Below are 24,878 nucleotides of genomic sequence, written 5' to 3'. Positions count from 1 at the left end.
CTATTCAGATGATCATTTGGTTTTACTTTTTTAATCTGTCAGTGTGATACATTACAGAAATAGATTTTATAATGTTAAACTATCCTTGCATTCCAAGGATAAATCCAACTTGGTTACAATATATTTCTATTTTTATTAAATTAATGTTATAACATGACTACTTTTAAGAGAGTTCTTTTAAAAAATCTATATTTGAGAGTGCCTATAAATTTTTCTTTCTTATGCTATACTTTCCTGTTTTGTTATAAGGCTATACCAGTATTATGAATTCATTTCAGAAGTACTGCCTTGTTTTCTCATTTCTAGAGGATTTTCTATAGTACAAAATTATTATAATTTATTCCCAGAAAGTCACCTAAGAAAAACTGGCTAAGCCTGATGTGTTTCTTCCCCCTGTGGGGAAATTTTAAACCACTGACTGTTTTTATTTAATCATTATAGGAGTATTAAGGCTTTCTCCTTATTCTTGGAAAATGTTTAAAAGTTAAATATGTCTAGGAATTTGTCCATTTTATCTAAATTTTCCAGTTTATTAACATAAATATGTCCGTTATATATTCTAATTACTTGCAGCATCTGTAGATCTCCAGATACCGCAGAGCCCTTTTTTCTTTCCTAATATTGTTCAATTGTGTCTTTTATTTTATTAACCATTCTTTCCAGAATCCTATAAATTTTATTAATCTTCATAAAAAATCAACTTTTGGCTTTGTTGTTCCTCTGCATTGAAGCTTTGTTTTCTATTTCATTCAGCTCTGCTCTTATTTTTCTTTCTACTTTCCTTGGGTTTATTCATGTCCTCATTTTTTCTCTAACTTTAGTGATTTTTAAAATTTATGTGGGCCAGGCACAATGGCTCACAGCTCTAATCCCGGCACTTTGGAGTATAAGGCAAGCAGATCCCTTGAGGTCAGGAGTTCAAGACCAGCCTGGCCAACATGGCGAAACCCCATCTCTACTGAAAATATAAAAAGTCAGGCATAGTGGTGGGCACCTAGTCCCAGTTACTTGGGAGGCTAAAGCAGGGAAATCGCTTGAACCCAGGAGGCAGAGGTTGCAGTGAGCCAAGATTGCACCGTTGTACTCCAGCCTGGGTGATAGAATGAGATTCTGTCTCAAAATATACATATACACACATGCACATACACACACACACACACACACACACACACACCTATACATATATATGTGCATGTGTGTATCTACATACATGTATACATATATGTGTATACATATATGTTCAACTCATTAATTTTTGGCCTTTAATGTGTTATATAAGCATTAAAGATGGTAATTTTTTTCCTATATCACTTATGTTCCATCTCTTAAGTTTTGATAAACAGTATTTTTATTATTCAGTTTTAAGTTTTGTTTTGTTTTGAGACAGAGTCTCACTTTATTGCCCAGGCTGATTGCAGTGGCAGGATCACAGCTTGTGCAGCCTCTGCCTCCTGGGCTGAAGTGATCCTTCCACCTCAGCTTCTCAAGTAGCTGAGACCACAGATGCACGCCACCTTGTCTGGCTAATTTTTAAAATTTTTAGTAGCGATAGGGTCTTCCAATGTTGCCCAAGCTGATCTTGAACTCCTGGGCTCAAGCAATCCTCCCACCTTGGCCTCCCAAAGTACTGGGATTACAGGCATGAGCCACTGCCCCTGGCCTCAGTTTTTAAAATTATCGTTATGATATTTTCTCTGACCCATGCATTATTTAATTATATTTTTTAAGTATGGAGGGTTTTGGTGTTGTTTTAAATCTCAAATTAATTTCTAATTTGATTATATTGTGGTCAGAGAATGCGGTATGTGTGATGCTGACTTACTGAGATTTGTTGAGACTTGCTTTATGGCTTAGTACTTGAACAGCCTCTGTAAACCCACCAAGTGTGCTTGAGAAAAATGTTTGTTTGATGAACATTCTTGATAATTGGTTCAGAGACTTGTATATTTCTATTAAATCAAGGTTGTAGATTAGGTTGTTCGAGTCTTTGGTGTCTTTTCCAATGTGCCTTATCTGTCAGTATTTGAGGAAGATGTGTTGAAACCTCCCACCAGCTTCTCTGTTGGCCTGTGGAGGGGTGGGGCATGACCGACCTCAGCATTCTTCAGGCAGCCTTTTCCCTGATGTCAGTGGCCACTGTAGCTTTTGCTCATTGTGCCTGTGGTTTCTGAGTTTAGAATTTTTTCATCTCTGCAATAGTCTGTTTTGGTGGTTTTCTTGTGCTGTGGTTTCTTGCCAACATAAACTTTCTAATATCCAGAAATTCCGTAGAATGTTTTATCTGCTAATCACATCCTTTCTTGTTTCATAGTTGTTGCTACAACTTGTGTGTGTTTTCTGCTATTTGAATGGAATTTTGCAAAGGAAAGAAGAAAATGAATACCTTTGCTCAGTCTGCCATCTTGACCTTACCTAAGACACGTTTTTATCCTTCTTTTCCTACTTTTTTTTTCTCAACAAACGTTTATTAGGCAAGTAATTTTTCTAGACTTCTGCATTCCTACCCTTTGCAAACTGTAAATCTATTCAAATGCAAAGGATGACCTTTAGTTTCTTCCTTTAACTCACTCTGCTTTTGTGTAGCCAGTGTTATAAAGCAGGTCAGCTCAGCTACACTAGAGAAAAGTGATTAATTGTGGTTGGCATATCATGAGAGGCTCAAACAGAATTTTAGCATCACTTCTTGAGAAAACTTCTTGCCAAGAAACTATTGAGTGCCTTAAGAGAAAGTCACATATTTTATAAATGAAAATGTTATTTAGTCTAAGAACTAATGCTACAATGAGTATCTTTTTTCTTCCCGTTTTCTTATACCATGCTGTTGGCATGCATACTCAATTAGGCATATCTTCTTTAAAAATAGTATTTTTTTTACTTAAAAAACCTTATTTGCTGATTCAGCATATTCAGTAAATTTATTTACTTTAGCTTAGAAAGTTAATACGAACCAACAGAAAGAATGCTGAAATTTCAACCAAGGCATTTTTAAGGAACAAAATGAGTAATTGATGTAAAAGAGTGGTTTATATTAGAATGTATTGAATTCTGCCTAACTACAATATTTTTCATATTCTTATGTTGCACCAAGGCAAAATAAACAATTCTGAATTAAATTCAACAACCACGTATTGAGTGCTACTTTTGGCATCAAGTTTTGTGCTAAGTGCTATGGAATTTGTAAGGACATGAGACCCCATCTGCCCTCTAAAGGCAGGAAAAAACAAAAAGGTTAGTGAAGGCTAAGATATAAATTACTCTAAAAAACATAGCACACCCTTTTGTGAGATCGGGAACAGCCTATGGAGAAAGTAGCATTTGAGATGGGATTGAGGAATGCTTAGGAGTTTCACAGGCAGATATTAGAGGAAGATATTCCAAGTCATTTTTGTAAATGTTCTGTGGAAGCTTGTAAAGATGTACTTTCTGTTTATATTATAAATATAGTTGTATAGGATTTGTGTGCAATTTTCTATGTAATTATATCATTTCTTTTTTCTGTGTGGGTATGTTCTTATATTTCTTAGGTTCTACTAGAAGTCACCAAAATAAAGTGACTTCCTAAATATGTTCCAGCTTTAACATTACCTGAATCTAGGGGTGATCACTAAACTACAAACACATATCAAAAACCCTTGAATAATGTTGATGTCTTTTGTATAGTGGGAGAAAATCCATGAGCTTTGAGACACACAGGCCTGAGCTTGACTCGCTGGTTCTTGCTTAGGCAGGCTACGTTCCCTAAGTCTCATTCTGTTTATCTTTAAAATGGGAAGATCATGTCACTATCATAGAGTTGTAGTGAAGATTAAGGAGATGATTTTCATAAAGTATTTGGAATGAGATTATGCTCAGTGAATGACAGCTATCATTATTATTGAAAAATTGATCTCTCAAGCCAAATGGAGAAAGATTCTTTGATGAGGGGAATTGTGTAAAGCTGTGAGCAGGTATTTGTCCAATAGAAGCAGAAAGCAAAATGAGAGGAATGAGCGGCAATGAATACAGAGTTGGATGTAAGGGTATCACCCATGAGAATAAAAAGACAAAAGAGGGACCCTAGAAAATGGAGGTGTACAGTCAAGAATCCGAAGTGTAGCTCCAAATTCCTTAACCAAATCTGATGAGCCACAGGCTCTGATGAGAGAGAAAGGAGAAGAAAATACCTAGGATGCTTTCAAATGGGATGATGAAGAGAGCAGTTGAGAAAGAAGAAAGAGCAAAAACCAGGATTTCCAAAGCTGCAGTTGCAAAGGCTTGACCCAGGACTCCTTTTAAAATACACACACACACACACACACACACACACACACTCACTCACACACATTCTCTCTCTCTCTCTCACACACGTGCGCGCTCACACTCGCTTGCTCTCTCTCTCTCTCTCTCTCTCGTTCTCTTTCTCTCTCTCTCTTCCCCTCCCTACCTCTCTCTCCTGCCCCCCCCCACCTTCTCTAGAGCCAGAAAGTGAGGTTAAGCACCAAATTCCAGTGTCCTGAATCATTTAATAACGAACCTTAAAGATAATCTAGTCCAACCTACCAATTTTACACATGAGGAAAATGAATTTTTTGGAGGTTACATGGCTTGCCCAGGACCACACAGTTGCTCAACCCAGAGCTGGAGGGTGAATGGTCTAGAAGCAAAATAATCTTGACACACCCGGTTGTGGCTTCTGAGACCTTTAGGCAAGGGAAAGCTTGCGGGTACTTGGAAGAGAGTGTTTGTGGTTTTAAATCAGATGCAGTTCAAACCAGATACATGAACTGTGTTCAAAGCTCTCTGTAAGAGACTCAAGTATTTGAGGTCTCTTACAAACGTCAAGTTTGTTCTCTAAGTATGGTTGCACTGTAGAGATGGTTAGATTTGTACATCAACCATCTGAGTCTGTTGCAAGGTGGTAGGGAGGGAAGGGAAGGGGTGATACCATGCCTCCTCTCTCATTAATCAACATATTATTTGTGGAGAGCCTATCATGTGCCAGGCATTATTCTAAGTGGTTGGCATGTATGGCAGTGAGCCAGACAGACAAATATTCTGGCCTCACGTTCTGACACTCTTGCCCCTGGATGTGTAGCAGAAAAGCAGGAACCTGAGAACTGCCAGGGCCTAGATGTGATGTGTCCCTTTCATCACAGTTCCTGCTTCCTGCCTATTCCAAGTCCCACCTCTTCCAGAACACCTAAGCATGCTATCTCTGGTCTTTTTTTTTTTTTTTTTTTTTGGGGGGGGGAACAGTTTCACTCTTGTTGTCCAAGCTGGAGTGCAATGGCATGATCTCAGCTCACTACAACCTCTGCCTCCCAGGTGCAAGCAAGTCTCCTGCCTCAGCCTCCCGAGTAGCTGGGATTACAGGCACATGCCACGAGGCCCAGCTAATTTTTTGTATTTTTAGTAGAAACAGGGTTTCACCGTGTTAGTCTGGCTGATCTCGAACTCGTGACCTCAGGTGATCCACCCGCCTTGGCCTCCCAAAGTGCATCTCTGGTCTGTAAATGCCCTTAGCTTTAGTATATTATAGCATCAAGTCTCAGATCTGGTTTGACCTCAGTTGCTCTCTTAGTAATTTTCCCCTATGAACATTCTGGCCTCCCAGTAAGCCTGTAAGCAGCTGAGACTGGGCAACCATCTCTTATATCCCTCATCATCCTATGGTGCACAGCATTGGACACATGATACATGTGTGCAGCACGTTCAGTGAACCTTTACATCACCACAATGGAGCAGAAAAGCTGTATCATAACTGATGAGGACCTCCATCAGAGGCAAGAGGCATGGTGGAGTCTTGCTGGGGCACCCACCAGCAAAACCACTCTGGAAATCTTCCGTGTGAGCCCCAGGTAATAAAGACTCTGTTAGTACCCTGGAGGCAGTTCACTTGGAACCGTATCTTCTAAATGCTCTGGAAACCCATCCAAAGGCAATTAAAATCACAAATGCCACTGAAAACATCTAAGAACTATGTGTAAGCACTTTGGGATAGTCAGATGAAGGCGGCCCTCTAATTATGAAGCATTTTGATAATTATTAGAATCCTAAGCCAAAGCTTAAATCCGGATACACATCACAATGATTAAGCCAAAAAACACTTAATCATTTTGGCTTTCATTCCTGACAAAGAAAACATACGAAGTAGACAGAAATCCACATCCTTTTCTTGGGTCCAAATAACCTGATTGTAAATAGCCTCTGATTTTCATGTTTTAGAATATGGATGTTGACGGCCTCAGTAGATATTGCTTTGTCCAGCCTCAAAAACGGTTGCTCTCTAGCCAGGGCCCCTTTCTCTTCAGTTTCTGCTCCCATATCCTTTAAATATATTCAGCTGCTGAGTAAACTCTTTATCCCATGTGACAAATGTGTACTGAGGCCCTAACATGCATCAGACCTCAGGTGTGCTGACATATACATTTGACGCAGCCCTGACTTGTTCTGGGGGGTGGCGGCGGGCTTTTCCATCAGTTGTCTTGGTTGATGTGCCAGTCAGCCAATTCCAAACTGCACTGTTTTCTTCATTTTACTTTTCTATATTAAAAACTAAATAGTTTTTTGCAGCATTAGAGATTAGAAACCAAGACTTCTGTTTCACAATGGATAGAACTGGACAAATGGATTTTCAGTGATTCGACACTTTTTCTGCCCATTTTTCCCTCTTCAGTAAGTTGTAGAGGTAAGATGCCCTATTGCTGTTATGTTTACGTCGGGCATTATACCAGAAGCTGAAGATTCAAAGATGGGTCCCCACTTCTAGAAGCCCTCCAAGGGGGCAGATGTGCCCAGAGGGGACTGTAATCCAGTGTGAAAACTCATACTGTGTATGGATCAAGTGTCGTGAGAACCCACATGACACCATGGCTGACTCTGCTGAGGAAAGCCAGGGACTATTTCACAGCAGAGAGGACATTTAGGTTAGGGCATGTTGAGTAAGTAGGAGTGGAAGGGGAGGGAGGTAAACTTTTCAGACAGAGGGAAAAGCAGGTGCAACGGCAGGAAGTCTGTACAAGTTCAGATTCCATTACCCAAAACCCTTGAGACTCAGATGTGTTTCAGAATTTGGATTCTTTTTTATTTTCCACATGTTGTATATTATGTATATACAATATATTGTACTATAGATATTATATACATATTGCATATAATAATACATAATACAATATATTGTATATTATATAACACCCCCCCATAGGTTCTAGTCAAATACATGAATATTTGCAGGACAGAAAGGTTGAATAGTCATACTAAATGGGATTAATGAAGACTAGCATTAATAGTGTCACCTCCATTAAATCATGTTTTGTTGCCAAATGAGTTTGAACACCAAACTTACAAAAGAACAAAAAACAAAAAGAACGCCTTAGGCTTGTAAGCGTTTTGGATCTTGGAATCTTGAATACAAGGACTATGGCAGCAGTCGCAGCAGATTTCTAGAGCTGACTCTCATCAAGCCGACTTAAGTCACATGCTCACCCCTGAACCAATGGAGAGAGATGTGCTGATGGCCAGGCTGACGTCCTAGGCACACTCTAGAATGGCAGGATGTTCAGCCTGCCAGGATCACCAAGTGACCTCTGGGTGCTCTTTGCAGGAAAATGGATATTTAGTAGGTTAAAATCGTAGATGATCATTATATATGCATCCTCCATGTGCCCACATAATATTGACTGTGTATTGCAGTCCAGAGAAGAACCAGGATTCAGGCCATCATCACTCCTCTTCCAGAGCCCACATCAGACTAGGCTGCTCACATGTCAGTGGAAGACAGTCTGCCCCATGTAACCCACTGCTCAATTACATGATACAGACAATTAGAACTTGGCAACGTAGATAATAAGGTGCTAATTGCATGGGGTACAGCGTGCCCATTCATTGAAATGATTTAGAGAAGTAAAAGAGTTTAGCAGGCTGACAGTTGACAGAGGAGGCGGAGCTTGAGCTGAACTCTAGTGGAAGAATGTGTTGGAAGTGATGGTGGAGACCTTATCCTTCTGATTTCTGCTCCAGGGACTCTCTTTTAAGTTTAATTGCAAACAAACACTGACCTTGAGGAGGGGAGGATTAAACAGGCAGATTTTCCTGGATCCTGAATGAACCTCTGAAACCACAGGACATAAATTACAGGGGTATGGAAGCAACAGGGCAAACCTCCTCTAATTTATTGACAAGGGAAGAAAAGCAAGGGAATCATTACGGGTGAGAGGCTCCAAGCCGGCTTCTGAGGTGCTCAGAACACAAGTATGACGATGGCAGACAGAAGTAACTATGACCTCATGAAGAACTTGTTGCTCTGCTTTCCCAGGGGCCCCTAGAGTTGAAACCAACCAAAGACCTGAAAGGGCACTCCAAGTGCATCTGGCCCAGCACGCCCTGATTTTAGTTACGGGAAATCTGAGGCCCAAGGAGGAGAAAAATTTGACAAGGTTACAGCTTAAAGAAAAGTAATGACTAAACCATTTCTTTTCCTTTTTTAAAAAAAAATTTTTTGCTGAAATTCAGTAGTGAATTCAAGTATTCTGAAGACACAGTTATTCTATAACAGTGTGTGGTTTGGAGGTTGTGTGTTTTCTCTTTACAGTGATTTAATAAGATAAAAATGCAAACTACTTTTGACATAATTATAAGTCAAAATACCCAGAAGTCTGTGGTCAGAGGCAATGTCCATGTATTTCCTTAATTCAGGATCAGCCAACAGATTTCAACACCAGTTCTTATTAAGCATCTACTTTGTGGTCAGGTGTTAGATACCCGCCTTTCATCTCCACCAGAGCCCTCTGCGGTAGGGGTTGTTATCCCACTTGAGGGTAGACAGATAACTAGCTTGCTGAATATAATTTGTTAAAGGATGGGGCTTGGAGTCCTTGGCCATGTTGAGTGATACTGTGCTGCTTTGGGAGTTTCTATGGTCTAGAGCCTAGTATCTTGGACTGTTTTCCCCAAAATTCCCCATCCCTACGTTTCCTACCCTGCAAGATCATGTTGGTTACAACTTGCTCACTATGCCTTCAAAGGCCCCGTTGTTTTCTCTCCGGGTTTATAAATTGGGCCTCTTACCCCAGGACCCCACTCTTCTCCCTGCTTCCCATGCCATTCCCACTAGGTCGTCACCTTGAGAGAGCTCCAGACGTTGGTTTTTCTCTTTACGGAGCACCTCCCTGTCTTTTCACCCTGAGGACTTGCGCAAAACAGACTGCTGATGTGATTCTTTGAAAAACACCTCAGTAGAGAGTACTGAGATTTTTTTTTTCCTCCCTAAACACTTAAACTCACATAGGTGTGGAGTAGCTTATGCCAAGGAATCTTGGCACCAGAGGGAGAAAGGGAACAACCCACTCATTAGAGATTTGGAAACTGCAGGACAGCTAGAGTGATTGGCCCGACTTCACATTAGCAATGCTAACAGTTAATTTATGAAGTAGACCCCCTCACTCAGAGCAGTGCCCGGATAGCCGTGGTATTGATAATGTGGAACTGCCCTCGACTGTACGGGAAGACCTGTTAGAGGCAGCGCGTTGCAATCATTGTGTTTCCCGGATGCATTTGAAGACCCCTGTTCACTAGATCCCACAGAGACCTCTGCTTTAGTTGGGGCTTCCCCAGACACAGACGCTGAGCCAAGGACCTGCGTGCCAGTGATTCCCTTGGCGGGTGGTTCTACTGGTGAAAACACCAGCAAAGGACAGGGGAAGTGAGACTGGAAGGGAAGCTGCCCCATACAGGGGTGTTACCAAGCCGGTGGCCCCTGTGGGCACCGGAGCTGAATCCTGCTGGAGACATCTGGGAGCCAGTGTAGCACACACCTCAGAATTACCCAGCCATGAAGCAAGGAAGCAGCCGTGTTTGTCCACCAGCTCCTTTCTTACTGTTAGTGGAGTGCTGCTATAGGAGCGTTACCTCTTTAGCACTTCCAGCTTGCTCCTGGGCAAGAGCAAAGCCCCCGCGACAGAGTCGCAGCTGTTTGTGGCAGACTGCCTTCAGGAGCTGAGAGGAGGAGGAATGCAGCAGTGCATGGGCAGAGGAGCCACAAGAGGAAATGCCATCAGTGGTCAAAACCGGGGAAGCCAGAACTCCTGGGGGGGTGGGGGTGCGAGGGGGAGGAGACGGAGGGAGGGGGAGGGAGCGTCTTCCCCATGAACCTTGACTTTGATGACCCATCATGTTTGCTTCTTGATTTTTGTCCATTTGGAAGCTCAGAACCAGTTTACAGCCCCCCATTGCAGCATTTGGTTAAGACAGGCGTCCCCAAACTACGGCCCGCGGGCCGCATGCAGCCCCCTGAGGCCATTTATCCGCCCCCTTGCCCCCCTCCCCCCCACGCCGCCGCACTTCAGGAAGGGGCACCTCTTTCATTGGTGGTCAGTGAGAGGAGCACAGTGAACTGGCCCCCTGTGTAAAAAGTTTGGGCATGCCTGGTACCAGACCTTAAGGGAAAGTCATCTCTGCACCGACCTTACCCTTTATTTCCCTTCTTATTTATCTCCCTTCTGCCTCTATTTCTTTGTATATTTATTCTTATCCTGTTTGTGTGTGCGTTTGAAAGCCCCCTCAAGTTCCTTTCTTGGTACAGGATGAGTATAGATAAATACAAAAGCCAGTTACACACCAAAGAGAGACAAAGCGCAGTGACAGTCACAAGCATCTGCCACGCTGCTGACTCTTCTCTAGTTTTACCTTAGAATTTTTTTTTTTTTTTTTTTTTTTTTTTACGAGGGCTCCCTGGTCTTCACATGAAGGCCTGACTGCGTGGGAAAACCACAGAATTCTTGCCCATGCATCAAGTTTGTAGTGAGAACCGCAAATAAAGCGAAATATCTGTGCTCTTCAAAGTGGCCACAGAAACATATGCCCATCACCCCACAATGCTACAAAATAGGATGCAGCCCATGGGTGATGCGACAAGAGGTCCCTGAAGACCACGCAGGATCCCAGGATTCTGTTTTGCTGAATCCGGATTCAGGACCTTTTTCTTAATAAGGGAACCAGAAAACTAAAATGTGAGGACCAACAGAAGACGCCTCCAGAACTTACAATGATTGTGCTCTTACCTCTTTCTTTTTTAAGGATAATCTTTCAAGTATCTCCTCTGTGCATGATTTTTATTAACTTTTTTACTGCTTGTCTGTAGAGTATACGACAAATTTTCTTTAATCAGCATGTACTGGTTTAAAATGGGGAGAAAATGAAAAAGTGTTTTTTTCTCATCTGAATGTGTTTTTATCATAACATCCCCCCAAGTCCCTTATTATCTAAAAATAGATGTTTTGCTAGAAGCATCCAGGGTAAAATGTGGCCTGCCACTCAGAAACCTCAGGTTTTCGTTGTTTTCTTTGCTGGTCAGAAGCCCTGACGCAGCAGAGATTCTGCCCTCTGATATTCATGGATTTGAGTGCAGACCCACACTGAGTCTTTCTCTGCTATTTGGTTTCGTGTTTCAGGGGAAATGTTAAGTTCGATGTCACAGTTAAAGGGAGGAGGAAGGAAAAGAAGAAAGGAAGTGGGGGGAAGAAAGTAGAAAGAAACAATATAAATCTAGAACTCAGTCTTATTTGTTTCTTTATTTGGCCCAAAAATGTGTTGACTAAGCATCTTGCAAAAGTTTTTTATTTATAATGCCTTCATTCTGAAAACAATTTAACATTTACAAATGTACTGAATGCAATGAACAAGAAAACAAAGGAAGAAAATGGAGCAAAGGGGAAACTGGGTAGAAAAATAGGACATGAGTACGACTGGTGTCAAAAATCCATGCCTTTACCTCTAACTAAAGATGTGTCAAAAATTTTACTTTGAGCTCCCTAGCAGCCAAGGCAAAGAAAGAAACAACTGAATGTGTACCTCATAGGTAAAAATGAGTGAAGGGCCAAGCATGGTGGCTCACACCTGTAGTCTCTGCACTTTGGGAGGCCAAGGTGGTCGGATCACTTGAGGCCAGAAGTTCAAGACTAGCCTCACAAACATGATGAAACCCTGTCTCTACTAAAAATGCAAAAATTAGCCAGGCATGGTGGTGTGTGCCTGTCTGTAATCCCAGCTGCTCGAGGGGCTGAGGCAGGAGAATCCCTCGAACCCAGGAGGAAGAGGTTACAGTGACTATGATCACACCACCGCACTCCAGCCTGAATGACGAAGTTAGACTTTGTCTCAAAAAATAAATAAAAGAAAATAAGCTAATTTATTTGGAGGGGGTATTGAATTAAGTAGCTTGGGTGAATAAAATAGGATAAAATGTATTAGCCCTTTGACTCAAGAAGTTAGTACCACTATTTGTGAGAACAAATAATAATACCTAACATCAGTGAACACGTCTTATATGTAACCTAACCAATGTAATTACGGCACCATGCATCAAGTACAGCCAGTTATATTTTGAAAGTAGAATTTAGGGTTTGCAAATGGCTTTCTCATTTGTGTTGTTAATTGCTCACAATAACCCTATGAGATACTGGTCAGGAAGACATTTTTCTGTGAGGAAAGTAAGATCATTTTGCTAAGTATTGGTGCACCTGGAATATAAACACAGATTATTCAGATATACCTTTTTTCTTTTTTTTTTTTTTTTTGGAGACAGAGTCTGACTCTGTTGCCCAAGCTAGAGTGCAGTGACGCAATCTCGGCTCACTGCAGCCTCTGCCTCCTGGGTTCAAGCGATTCTTCTGCCTCAGCCTCCAGAGTAACTGGGACCACAGGTACGCACCACCACGCCCAGCTAATTTTTGGTATTTTTAGTAGAGACGGGGTTTCGCCATCAGTATACCCTTTACAACTCCTTCATAATCTGGGGGCAAATCCACAGTGATGGAAATATGGGCATTTGGCTCTAGGATCTTGAGTTGGGTGGGGTGAGGTGTCTGCTCCTGGGCCGGCCATTAAGTGGCTGTGTGGTATTGGGTGAGTTCTTTTTCTCCCTAGAGCTGCAGGGTCTTCAACTGAAAAATAAGAAGGTTGATGACTTGTCTGGGAAGATTCATTCCAGCTGTGACAGCCCGTTCGCCTCCGGGTTTCTGTGACTCCACGCAGTTTCCCAGACTCCACTCCAGGGTGTTTCCAGTCATTTTCGCGTTAGCAGTTACTCTGTGGCTGTGCCTCTGTGGATCATTGAAACTTCACCATTGCCCCAGCCTGCTTGGGGCTGGGCTGTGTGGGCTGTGAATTAAAGGCTGTGAGAGGTCAGAACTCCCTTTGAGCCTGTGGTGTCTATGGGGCCTTTCCACAGTATCGACTGAGCATGTTTCATTTTTCCTTCCTTGATACTTTGTCTTCCACGGATTTTTTGAGGGGATTCAAAGTGGAAAGTGCCAGAAGGTGGAACTAGACCTGCTGAAGGACTCACTTGTTTTTTCCCCCCCTTTTAAAACATCTCCTGAGCCCAAAGATCACAGGGACACATCTTGAATTCTTACAAGTTAGCGGGGTCTCTATGGAAGACCTGCCCTGAGGGATAGAATGCCGCATGTCCGTTTCCTATGCCCAGATAAATAAACCCCGGCCTAGGCTTCAGGCTCCAGGTTTGTTTCTGGCATCCCTTTGCCTAAAAGTTTCTGTACTGAATAAAACAGAAATGTTTAGCAAATCCCAAGAAATTCCTTATTTAATGGAAAAAAGAGATCCCTGGGCTTATATTTCAAAATGTGATTTCCATGTTCCCACTGCATTAAGGCAAGGTCGCCTCACCAAATCCCCAGCCGTCTGGTATGCTTCTCGAAAAATGCCTGTATTTAGCTCCTAGAACACATTGCAAGTATCTATTGTGGACAGGATTCTCCTCTGAGCCCTGCAGGAGAAGATAGAGTAGCCAAATGAGATGAAAACCCTTCCTTCTAGTCATAAAGGCTACATTCGAATCTATAGGAAGTCTCAGCTTTTGCCTGCAGACAAGCTTTCTTTCCCTCACGCTGATCTTTTAAGCTGAACGATATGGCACCTTGGTGTGGCCATCTGTCTTCCTGCATGACACTGGGAGATTCAGCTGCTGGGGTTGGCCACAAACAGCTTATCTTACTAGCTAACCTGCCACGTATGAGCTGCCTTGGCAATATTCCTATTAATTGTATTTCCTTTCTTCAGCATCTTAGAAGAGTGGGGTTTTTTTCATTTGCTTCATGTCTCTGCCAACCCTAACCTGCTCGCTCTCCTAAAATGTTTGTCTTTTATTATAAAAGTAGTTTATGTCTCTGGGAGGCCGAGGTGGGTGGATCACGAGGTCAAGAGATCGAGACCATCCTGGTCAACATGGTGAAACCCTGTCTCTACTAAAAATACAAACATTAGCTGGGCATGGTGGTGCGTGCCTGTAATCCCAGCTACTCAGGAGGCTGAGGCAGGAGAATTGTCTGAACCCAGGAGGCGGAGGTTGCGGTGAGCCGAGATCGCGCCACTGCACTCCAGCCTGGGTAACAAGAGCGAAACTCCGTCTAAAAAAAAAAAAAAAAAAAGTAGTTTATGTTTATTGTTGACAGAAAGAGACAGAAACAGAGATGGATACTGCAGAGAAAAAAAATTCAAAAGCTATTTATAATAAAGGAACATCCTACCATAACCAGCTTATTGTTTATATTTTGGATTAACAAAAGTACATTTGTCTTTAGCTATTTATCCTCAACCCTTGCCAATTACGAGAATTTCCAGTTGGGTGAGAGTAGCTAAATTAAATAGTGAGCACTTTTCCTGTATCATTAAATAGTCTTCAAAACCGTGATTGTTGATAGATACGTGACATTTGCTAGTAGGTGTGGAACAGTTCCTGACGTCGCTTCCTTTGTGCTGGGCTTGTAGATTGTTTTCTTTCTACCTTTTCACTTCAAACTCACCTTTAAGGCGGTGGCTGTTGCATGGTGGCCACGGACACAGTATACCACTTTCTTCTCTGCACACTGGGAAGTGCAGCCTGGCGCTGGGTGGGCTCTGGGGTAAAGAAAGAAGAGACACTGGCTTGCCCTCAGGGAGAGGGGTGGGGAGCACTGGCACTGGGCATGCCATACTTCATATTAGAAGCCACCCCCTTGAAGACAGCAGAGTCTAAAAGGGCTTGCCAAGTCATCAGATACTAAGTTGGTTCAGTATAATCTTAAGATTCTGTATGTTTTCTTTTCTAAGTCAGAAAGGTAGGGTTGAGGTAGGGAGAACACTCTTCAGGAGAAGCTGACTCAAGCTACTTCTCAAAAAACAAAGTGACACAGAAGAAGGAAGTTGGTTGGGATGGGAGAGGAGAGGTCATTCCAGGAAAGGCAAACAATGTCAAGAAAGGGAGCCTGGCTGGGTAAGTACCAGGTCTTTGCTCTGGCCTGAGTTGAAGAGGCCTGGGAGGGCATGGCAGGAGCTGTACCTGGAGGACTCTGTAGCGGGCATACCCCGAGAGGCCTTTGATGTGCCACCAAGGAAGACAACTTCATCCCAAAGACTTGGTGAGGCTGCTGGGGGTTACACGTAGAGGTTTGAGCTCCGCAGACATGCATTTTGGGAAATTCACACTAGCATCTGCAGGAGGGACAGCAGACTTAGGGTTTCTGGGGAGAGTTGGTGGGTGAGGAATCTGAGCCTTCTAGTTCCAGGAATCATGACTTCTGTTTACTGCTCACCCGGGGCCTTGCATGGTGCCTGACACACAGTAGGTGCCTAGCATTTATTAAACCTGGGAAAGGTTGTTAAGCCAATCCAGGCAGGGAAGGCCAAGGGTGGAAGCAGTGAGAATAGAAGTTAGAGGTTCTCTTAGAAAGACATTTAGGAGGGATGTGGGTGAAAATTTTTGATTTGAAATCCAAGGACCCAATAAACTTTATTTTTTAGTGATGAGCAAAAACGACAAGGTAGCTTTGAAAAGGCATTTGACTTCAGGAACCATTTGGCCAAAGGAATGTTTGTAGACCTTTCAAGACTGTAATCTGTGCTTTCTGAATTACACAGTTTGGTTCTATTCAATAGGTCCCTTTTCCCCCAAATGCCACCTGTGAAATAAGTTAAACACCGTCCTGTTTTAATGTAAAAATATTTCCTCAAATCCACTGTATAAATTAATTACTCTTTGGGGAATAGGATAATCTAATTTCCCTTCTACAATGTGCTCTATTCATATGCTCCCCATTGCTGTAGAGGTAGGTTATGAATCAACTGTTTCTGAAGGATTATGAGCTATAATAAATGTCAATATAAGCTCTGATTGATTTCCTGCAGCCTCACTCGTTGTGACTTCATTTAGTAACTTAATACTAATTGTGTCGCCTTGATTACTTTTGAGTTTCGCTGTTTCCCCAGCATGTACTGGATTGTGAGGACAAGCCAGGATTCTAATAAATGTCTGTTGAATGAAGGACTTTTAATCTTTTAAAAATGCTCCATAGAGGAATTTTAGAGAAGTCAGAGCGAATGCCTGCAGTCCAAATGGGTATTAACTAAAGAGGTGAAACCATAATTTCAATTCTTGAGAAAGTAGCACAGAACTTCTGTAGCTCACTACTGTATCCCAGTACCTTGGTGTACAGTAGACAATCAGTGAATATTTGCTGTATTGTAGTGTCTGATGCTGAGTCACAGCCTTTAGTTCAAGTATATGCCTTAGAGAGTAATGCATCCCTTCATGTATGCATTCAGCATTTATTAAGCACCGATTGTGTGTCAGTGCAATGGCAAACATTTATGATAGTCTCAAGTTTTGAACCTTGCAACAATGCTGGTAGCTATTGTCATCCCCTTTTGCAGACAAGCAAAATGAGGTTTGGAAACAGTAAACTATTTATCATATAATTAAAAAGTATTTTCACTCCCTCACCCAGATCTTCATGGTACTAAAAACTAGGTCCCGAATCTCCTTTCACCAACTGAGTAAGCAGCAGTGGCTATGAAGTTGGGCATTAGAATGTCAAAGGGAATGTCACACATAGATTTGCATCTCTGGCTTCATGCTATATGACCCTGAGCAGTCCATTAGTCTCTGTGAGACTCCATTTGTAGTGCCCAGGTTAGAGGTGATACTAGACCTCTGAACACGAGGTCTTGTATCTCGTACATGACCATGATCATCTCTTCACAGAAGGAGCTAGAAAGTCATATGTCTGCAGGAATTGATATGGAAAGGCATGAATGAGTACAGCCATTTTTGTAACCTACCATAGCGATTGCCTGAAACTGTTACAATCTAGTCCATTTCTCTAGATATCCTGGAATATGTTTTGACCAAGCAGGACTGGCAGAAGCCACATACCTGGGCCACAGCATTGTAGTCCTCTGTGGAATTACCTTTATTCTTGGGGCTTTAGTGATGCACCAGCCATATATAGAGGAAGTTACAGGAAACAACTCATCATCTCACTGTCGTATTTACTACCAGCTTGTTGTTGAGGGCATCGTTCATTTTATCGCACCATGGGAGAGATTACTCTCTTGTCTCAGTACTAGGTGAACCTAGACTTCTCTAAAGCTGGGCTTGTTTTTGTTTTTTTTTTTAATTTTATGGGTTTGAGACTTAGGAAGCCAATGGATTTCTCTCTCCAGTTGTCTGCTGGAAAGCTTAAAGCTGAATATATGCTCTACCACCAGCAAATACAAAGACCTTGTGACATGTATTTTGGCACTGATTTTGCTTTTAGCTTCATATTATTATTCCTTTTAACAGATCACATCTGTACATGCTTTAAATTTTATTTAGTTTTGCTGCATTGCATATTTTGTAAGTTGCCTAAAATCCAGTTTGAATACAGTAGATGCTAAATAAAATCACTCAAGTGAATGAACAAGAAGAGTACCTTCATATACCCAGAAATGCACTGGAAATCAGGACATTTTGTTTATTCATCTTTAATAAGTTGGATTCGAAGTACTACATCGAGCCAAAATTCATACCTGGAAACTGTGAATTCTATAGAGTTTGGAAAGCCTGCAGTTACATGTGTTACCACTAGATGAAGCACCCTCATTATTGTCCCTAAAGTGGTGCTACTAGTTATATGGACTCCAGAGGACTGTGGGAAACTTAGGAATAACCCCTCTGAAGCCATGACAACAACAGAAAAAGTCCGTATAGGGTTGAATGTACAAGTATTTGGCAGTGGAATGAAAAATGTTAAAAGGGTGTCTCTCTGTGGGCTAGCCCCTGCCTGCAAGATGCTTACAGTCTAGGTCAGACGTTCCCAAATCCTTCTCAATGCAGTTTGCACCGCCCCTGAGCAAAGTGTGAAAATGAAGACTATCGTGGAGTGTTCGATGAAGTTAAATGTGTTCATTTTTATCACTTCTCTTTTATTCTGAGATTGTGTCCTCTCCAGTTTTTTTGGTGTTAAAATGTCTTCTATGAAAGGATAGTAAGAGTTAGAGGGGAGTCTTTTTTGTTTAAAAAAAAAAAAAAAAAAGTTCTCACTTGACAGTAATCAGTGGACAAGTCCATAGAGCCCTCAAAATTCTTTTTAGAAATTTTGGTCTATAAAATCCAATATTCTGAAAACTAGTGGTTGAATAAGAGAAAAATATTTAGTATACTCTTAATACGTTTGCATGGATCAGGAGCTTAACAGAAGATCTGACCGCTTCGCATTTGCAGTTGCGTTCCTGTTAAGAGCCATGTTTGTTTGTTTGTTTGTTTTTAAAGATATTTAGGAAAACAGTTTAAGGAATATTCTCCTTTCTCCCCTCCCACTGGGAATTCTGGATCTACTCTTTGGCCAAGTCAAAATACTTGGACCTCAGCTCAGGTCCCACCCCCAAATCACCTCCATAAAGCTACATTCTTAGCTTTCATGAAAGATGAAACCGGTAGTTAAAAATCTACTTCTGCCTTTATTTTAAAGTTATTATTTAGGACACTTTCTCTTATATCACACAGTAGACATTAAGGAAATTTCAGTATCTTTTCTAATTTCCTTTGTATTTATCTTTTCTCCTCCTTTCAGATAAAAAGATAATACGTTACCTTTTTTGCCTTGGCTACCAGGTGTCTCAGAGTCAGATGTTACTCAGCTAGAACAGCTTTGTTACCCTTAAGCTTGATAAATTTTCTATTTCCTGGTTTCTTCTATCAACCTTATAAGGTCTTTTATTAGAAGCTCCTCAAAGCCTGTATCAGAGCGTATACAAATACTTTCTAACTAAATAGGATGTTTTATATAATAAATGGTATTTTTGGAAGGTACTGGATTATGCAGTATGAACTGTACATGTCTCCAGAGTATATTACATGATTGACCTAACAAAAAAACCTTTAGTACTTTAGTAAATATTTCTCTTATTCAGAATTTCTTCACCTGTGTCCTGAACTAGAATGTAATCCCTTTTGTGAAAGGAAACTTTGTTTTATATGTTGTTTTAAATGTCTTAACAGTTTCTTGATCAGTACCAGGACATCAGACATGCTCAGTGAACACTTGCTGATTGACTAATCCACTGATCTGTGTGTTCTGGGGGAGTTAGGAAAGCTTTTCTAGAGGAGGTGCAAGGAGACGGCCAGAAGACAGGCTGGTTCACCGCTCTAATCCTCGGCTTCTCACATGTTAAACATGATGGCTAAGGTCTCTAACTTTCTGGAACTTGACAGTTGTAAAATAGGAGGAGGATGACAGGAGACTGTAGGAAGTGGTAAAAGACAGTTTTCCGATTCACAGAGGTTGGAAATAAACGTGGTATTATGGGGAAGCTTTGGAGATGGAGAAATGCTTTGCAAACTGTGAAGTACATACTATGAAGTTATGTCTATTTGATTTGCAACCATTTGGCTTCACTAAAACTTTCACATGATGCCCTAATTCAGCTCTAAGCAGGCTGTCTTGGTATTTATGAAAGCTGGTCTGGACTGGGTGCATCTTTTTTTTTTTTTTTTTTTGAGGAGTCTTGCTCTGTTGCCCAGGCTGGAGTGCAGTGGCACAATCTTGGCTCACTGCAACCTCCACTTCCTGAGTTCAAGTGATTCTCCTGCCTCAGCTTCCTGAGTAGCTGGTACTACAGGCACCTACCATACCCAAGTAATTGTGTGTGTGTGTGTGTGTGTGTGTGTGTGTGTGTGTGTGTGTGTGTGTTTTAGTAGACGGGATTTCACTATGTCAGCCAGGCTGGGCTCAAATTCCTGTCCTCAGATGATCTGAAGGAGGGAGGCTGCTACTGTCTACCACTTCCTGTGTGCCTCTACTGTGGCCTCAACCCTGGCAGTTAAAGCTGCTCCCGTCCCCTACCTGGGCATGTGTGAGCCCTTCTCACTGGATTTTACACCCTTGTGTCTGTGTACATAGATATATATATATATATATGCATAAACTTTGGACTGGTGCATCTTGTAAGCAGCGGCGTGGCCTCCAGGTGGTTGTCTTGGCAGGGAGGTAGCTGGCCACGACATCTAGCTGAGTGCCCTTCTTTCACGTGACTCGAGGTTTGCTAGTTTATAGCAGGATGATGCACATTATGACGTCAACCTGTTTGATAAGTGTGATGTCATTTGCATTCTGGCATTGCTTTTTTTTAGTTTACTTTTTTAATGGTTACATTATCTAAACTTTGTATAATATAAATCATATATATGTTTTGTGTTTTAGTATACTCTGTAGTGTACTCCACAGTCTACTCAGTTATTTTGTTTGTTTGTTTGTTTGTTTTTCTGAGACAGAGTCTTGCTCTGTCGCCCAGGCTGGAGTGCAGTGGTATGATCTCCGTTCACTGCAACCTCCGCCTCCGGGGTTCAAACGATTCTTGTGCCTCAGCCTCCTGAGTCGCTGGGACTACAGGTGCACACTACCACACCTGGCTAATTTTTTTTGTATTTTAGTAGAGATGGGGTTTCACTGCCCAAACTCCTGAGCTCAGGCAATCTGCCCTCCTCAGCATCCCAAAGTGCTAGGATTACAGGCGTGAGCCACTGTGCCCTGCCTATGGTATACTCTTGAGTGTTCTCTTCTTAAGTGGCCTAAGAATAGGTAAACAGCCATTTGATAGACTAATAAATATAAAATGCTTGTTTAGGTCATATTGTGATAATATGTTGTGGTAAATAATGACCATTTTAGTGATATTTGGTGTTGTCTTTGCATATATTAATTTGACTTGGACTCTGGATTGCACTAACTTTTTAATGAAATTAGCAGTAATTAATTATGTTTTCAGTTTAAGATAAGTTGCCTTTATAAACTGCGGATAAATTGAATTTAGGTAAGGCAGTATTATTACTTCTTTTGCATTCTCCGTAACAGCTGGCTTTTCATGGGTGTGCAGTAACTGTTGTTAACTTGCTGGAGGTCAGCTGTGAATGAAATGACCCAGAGTCAGAACGTCCTCCTGAGGAGAGGCTCCTTGTGCTGTTCTCATGATGATCTGCATAGCAGAAGCCTATGGAGTTCCAACGAGAAAGGGAATTAGAAATCCCTTTGAGGAAACAAATCCCCAAAAGAGGGAGAGCTAGGCTGTGAAAACAAACTCTGCAACCTGCATTCCCCTTCCCAGCCTTAGTTAACATAGGTCAGAAGATCTATCATTTGATTAAAGTAATTTCCCTGGGACTGAGAAACGATTCTACTCCACTCTGCAGTAAATGCCTCGATATGGTAGATCCCCTCGAATTAGGTCATGTATCTCTCTCCACTCTCAACCATTGGGTTTTATTTCCCATTTATAGCTTTCAAAATATTGGAGTCACCATGGTTTGGAAGGTAAAACAATAACAGTAAGAGACACCTGTTTACAAATAGACCAACTGAAAACCTAGCTAGTGACCAAACCCTGCCCAGCTCTATATATATATATTAGTTTTCTATTGCTATATAACGAATTACCACAAATTGAGTGGCTTAAACCACATAAATGGTGGGGATTTTTTGAGGAGGGTAATGCTCAGCATCAAATGACAAATTTGTCATTCACCTAGCATTTATTAAGCAACCACAGGATGCAAATTACACTGCGACTTATTGGAGATGTAAAAAAAAAATCACATAATCATATCCTGCTCTTAAGAAATTTGTGCTTTCCCAAGAAAGAGTTTTCAAAAAAGAATACATGTAATTTGTACACAGCAGGTAGTAAGAAGTATAGATGCCATGCTAGGGTAGTTCCAAGGAGAGGAAGATTCTTTCAGGGAAATGGGCATGGTGACCTGACCTGCAGGCTGGACTTGAAACGCTAGTGAGATATGGAGAGAGATACGGAGAGATGTAGACTTTATCTAGACTGTAGAGTAAGAAATTACACTGGGAAAGAAGTTAAGTCCTTAACTGGCAAATTCTAAGGCAGTTAGGCTCCAGAGTCTAAGCCTTTCTTTTTCCAGATTTATTGAAGTATAATTGACAAAGAATAATTATATGTATTTAAGGTATAAAGTGTGATGTTTTGATATATGCATACATTGTAAAATGATTCCCACAATTAAGCTAATAAGCATATCCATCACCTCACATCTTTGTACGGGTGTGTGTGATGAAAAAATGTAAGAACTACTCAATTTCAAGTATACAATACAGTATCATTAACTATAGTCACCATTAGATCTTCAGAAATTGTTAATCTTGCTTAACTAAAACTTTCTACCCTTTGACCAACACCTCCCCATCTCTCCGACACGACCCTTCACCACCAAGCCGTGCTAACCACCATTCTACTCTCTGCTTTTGCGAATTCAACGTTTTTAACATTCTACACATAAGTGAGAACATGCAGTATTTGTCTTTGTGTGTCTGACTTATTTCACTTAGCATAATGTTCCTTAGGTTCATTCAAGTTATTGTAAATGGCAGGATTTTCTTTTTTTAAGCTGAATAACACTCCATTATATACATATGTGTTCATATATATGTACATATATACACATGGGCACATATTCCTTATCCATTCATCTATCAATGGACACTTATTTTCATATCTTGGCTATTGTAGATAATGCTGAAATGAACATGGGAGTGCAGATGATTCTTTGAGATAATGATTTCATTTCCTTTGGATATACACTCAGAAGAGAGATTGCTGGATTATAAGGTCATTCTATTTTTAATGCTACGAATAGCCTGAATACTGTTTTCATTAATGTCTGTACCAATTTGCATTTCCATCAGCAATGTACAAAGGTTTGCTTTTCCCCACATTCTCACCAACACTTAATCTTTTGGCAGTAGTTATTCTAGCAAGTGTGAAGTGATATCGGATTCTGGTTTTGATTTATATTTCCCTGGTGATTAGTGATATTAAGCACATTTTAGTGCATGTGATGGTCATCCGTATGCCTTCTTTTGAGAACTATTATTTGATTTTTTATTACTGAGTCAAGTCCCTTGTATATTTCGGTTATTAATTTCTTGTCAGGATATATGGTTTGCAAATATTAGCTTCTGTTCCATAAGTTACCTTTCCATTTCGCTTATTGCTTCATTTGCTGTGCAGATTTTTAATTCGATGCAATCTCACTTTTCTATTTTTGCTTTTGTGGCTTGTGCTTTTTAACGTCATATTCAAAAAAATTATTGACTAGACCAACGTCAATAAACTTTTTTCCTCTTCTAGCAGTTTTACAGTTTCAGGTCTTAGACAATTCAGTCATTAATCCATTTGCATTGATTTTAGTGTAGTGGTAAAGGTTTGATTCCACTCTTCTGCATGTGGGCATCCAGTTTTCCCGGTATCATTTATTGAGAGACTATTCCTTCTCCGTTGTGTGTTCTTGTCACACTTGTTGAAGATCAGTTGACTGTAAATTCGTGGATTTATTTCTGGGCTCTCTGTTCTGTTCTGTCGGTCTATAAGTCTGTTTCTTATGTTCATACCATACTATTTTGATTACTGTAGCATTATAATATTTTGAAACCAGAAAGTGTGATACTTTCAGCTTTGTTCTCGCTCAAGATTGCTTTGGCTGTACAGAATCTTTTGTGGTTTTATTTGAATTTTACGATTGTTTCTCCATTTCTGTAAGAAAGGCCTTTGGAATTTTGATAAGGATTGCATTGACTCTGTAGATCACTTTTGGTACTATGGACGTCTTAACAATATTAATTTTTCCAATCCATGAACATAGATTATCTTTCTATTTATTTTGTCTTCTTCAATTTCTTTCTTTAATGTTTTATAGTTTTCAATATACAGATCTTTCACCTCCTCAGTTAAATTTATTCCTCTATATTTTATTTTTGGGACTGAGATTATTTTCTTCATTTCTTTTTGGATAGTTCATTGCTAATGTATAGAAGTACAACTGATTTTTATGTGCTAATGTTGTATCCTGCAACTTTATTGAATTTGCTTGTTTTAACAGGTTTTTTTGGTAGAGTCTAGGATTTTCTATATATAAGATCATGTCATCCGCAAACAGAGGTTTTTTTTTTGCTAAAGTCTAGGATTTTCTATATATATGATCATGTCATCTGCAAACAGAGACAGGTTTTTTTTCCTTTCGAATTTGGATGCCTTTTATTTCTTTTTCTTGCTTACTTGCTCCAGCTAGGAGTTCAGCATTATGTTGACTAGAAGTGGCAAGAGTGAACGTTCTTGTCTTGCTCCAGATCTTAGAGAAAAAGCTTTCCATTTTTCACTGTTGAGTATGACTTTAGCTGTGGGCTGGCCATATGTAGCCCTATTATATTGTGGTATATTTCTTCTATACCTAATTTGTTCTTTTTTATCATGAAGGGATATTGAATTTTGTCAAATGCTTTCTTCTACATCGAGAGGATTATATAACTAACTTTAGTCCTTCATTCTATTAATATGGCATATCACGTCTAGATTTGCACATGTTGAATCACCCTTGCATCCCAGGAATAAGTCCCACTTGATTGTAGTATATGATCCTTTCGATGCGCTGTTGAATTCCATTTGCTAGTATTTTGTTGAGGATTTTTGCATCTGTATCTGTCAAGACTGTTGATGCTGGCCTTATGAAAAGAGTTTGGAAATATTCTCTCTCTTTCGGGTTTTTTTTTTTTTTTTTTTTTGAAGGGCCT

At 40.7% G+C, this 24,878-nt stretch overlaps 1 protein-coding gene across 2 annotated transcripts in view; it reads left to right on the top strand.

The window, feature by feature from the left end:
- THSD4 (thrombospondin type 1 domain containing 4) overlaps nucleotides 1-24,878 on the top strand; it is a 669,073-nt gene that overhangs the window by 438,835 nt on the left and 205,360 nt on the right. The gene's annotated exons all lie outside the window — the stretch shown is intronic.

Source organism: Saimiri boliviensis, chromosome 2 (genome assembly GCF_048565385.1).
Source record: "Saimiri boliviensis isolate mSaiBol1 chromosome 2, mSaiBol1.pri, whole genome shotgun sequence".
Lineage (NCBI taxonomy): Eukaryota > Metazoa > Chordata > Mammalia > Primates > Cebidae > Saimiri > Saimiri boliviensis.
The sequence above is the reverse complement of the archived record's forward strand: the minus strand, read 5'-3'. Positions and strand labels throughout refer to the sequence as shown.